The sequence below is a fragment of the Cololabis saira genome, chromosome 5 (assembly GCF_033807715.1).
Source record: "Cololabis saira isolate AMF1-May2022 chromosome 5, fColSai1.1, whole genome shotgun sequence".
NCBI lineage: Eukaryota > Metazoa > Chordata > Actinopteri > Beloniformes > Belonidae > Cololabis > Cololabis saira.
Window position 1 is genome coordinate 839,356 of NC_084591.1, and position 2,817 is coordinate 842,172.

The following is a 2,817-nucleotide window of genomic DNA, read 5'->3' on the forward strand; positions in this document are numbered from 1 at the left end:
TAAGTGCAAATCTTATTACATTTTCAGGCGTTATTACATTTTCAGGAAATTATTACATTATAGGAAATTATTACATTATAGGAAATTATTACATTATAGGGTGAAATTATTACATTATAGGAAATTATTACATTATAGGGTGAAATTATTACATTATAGGGTGAAATTATTACATTATAGGAAATTATTACATTATAGGGTGAAATTATTACATTATAGGGTGAAATTATTACATTATAGGAAATTATTACATTATAGGGTGAAATTATTACATTATAGGAAATTATTACATTATAGGGTGAAATTATTACATTATAGGAAATTATTATATTATAGGGTGAAATTATTACATTATAGGGTGAAATTATTACATTATAGGAAATTATTACATTATAGGGTGAAATTATTACATTATAGGGTGAAATTATTACATTATAGGAAATTATTACATTATAGGAAATTATTACATTATAGGGTGAAATTATTACATTATAGGGTGAAATTATTACATTATAGGGTGAAAATATTACATTATAGGAAATTATTACATTATAGGGTGAAATTATTACATTATAGGAAATTATTACATTATAGGGTGAAATTATTACATTATAGGGTGAAATTATTACATTATAGGAAATTATTACATTATAGGAAATTATTACATTATACGGTGAAATTATTACATTATAGAAAATTATTACATTATAGGGTGAAATTATTACATTATAGGGTGAAATTATTACATTATAGGAAATTATTACATTATAGGGTGAAATTATTACATTATAGGAAATTATTACATTATAGGGTGAAATTATTACATTATAGGAAATTATTACATTATAGGGTGAAATTATTACATTATAGGAAATTATTACATTGTAGGGTGAAATTATTACATTATAGGAAATTATTACATTATAGGGTGAAATTATTACATTATAGGAAATTATTACATTGTAGGGTGAAATTATTACATTATAGGAAATTATTACATTATAGGGTGAAATTATTTCATTATAGGAAATTATTACATTATAGGGTGAAATTATTACATTATAGGGTGAAATTATTACATTATAGGAAATTATTACATTATAGGGTGAAATTATTACATTATAGGAAATTATTACATTATAGGGTGAAATTATTACATTATAGGGTGAAATTATTACATTATAGGAAATTATTACATTATAGGGTGAAATTATTACATTATAGGAAATTATTACATTATAGGGTGAAATTATTACATTATAGGAAATTATTACATTATAGGGTGAAATTATTACATTATAGGGTGAAATTATTACATTATAGGAAATTATTACATTATAGGGTGAAATTATTACATTATAGGAAATTATTACATTATAGGGTGAAACTATTACATTATAGGAAATTATTACATTATAGGGTGAACTTATTACATTATAGGAAATTATTACATTATAGGGTGAAATTATTACATTATAGGAGATTATTACATTATAGGAAATTATTACATTATAGGGTGAAATTATTACATTATAGGGTGAAATTATTACATTATAGGGTGAAATTATTACATTATAGGAAATTATTACATTATACGGTGAAATTATTACATTATAGAAAATTATTACATTATAGGGTGAAATTATTACATTATAGGGTGAAATTATTACATTATAGGAAATTATTTCATTATAGGGTGAAATTATTACATTATATGAAATTATTACATTATAGGGTGAAATTATTACATTATAGGGTGAAATTATTACATTATAGGAAATTATTACATTATAGGGTGAAATTATTACATTATAGGGTGAAATTGTTACATTATAGGAAATGATTACATTATAGGGTGAAATTATTACATTATAGGGTGAAATTATTACATTATAGGAAATGATTACATTATAGGGTGAAATTATTACATTATAGGAAATTATTACATTATAGGGTGAAATTATTACATTATAGGAAATTATTACATTATAGGGTGAAATTATTACATTATAGGAAATTATTACATTATAGGGTGAAATCATTACATTATAGGAAATTATTACATTATAGGGTGAAATTATAACATTATAGGAAATTATTACATTATAGGGTGAAATTATAGGAAATTATTACATTATAGGGTGAAATTATTACATTATAGGGTGAAATTATTACATTATAGGAAATTATTACATTATAGGGTGAAATTATTACATTATAGGGTGAAATTATTACATTATAGGGTGAAATTATTACATTATAGGAAATTATTACATTATAGGGTGAAATTATTACATTATAGGAAATTATTACATTATAGGGTGAAACTATTACATTATAGGAAATTATTACATTATAGGGTGAAATTATTACATTATAGGGTGAAATTATTACATTATAGGAAATTATTACATTATAGGGTGAAATTATTACATTATAGGGTGAAATTATTACATTATAGGGTGAAATTATTACTTTATAGGAAATTATTACATTATAGGGTGAAATTATTACATTATAGGAAATGATTACATTATAGGAAATGATTACATTATAGGGTGAAATTATTACATTATAGGAAATTATTACATTATAGGGTGAAATTATTACATTATAGGAATATAACCAGATTATAACTGGAATATAACAAGATTATAACTGGAATATAACTGGACTATGACTGGATTATAACTGGACTACATTTATGTGGAGTCTGAGATGACTTTGCTGTGAATTTCCATTCAAATAAATTAAAAACGGAACTGAGTGATGAAGGTAAAGCTCTTGTAGGATGTAGATCAAGAACACGACCAGAAC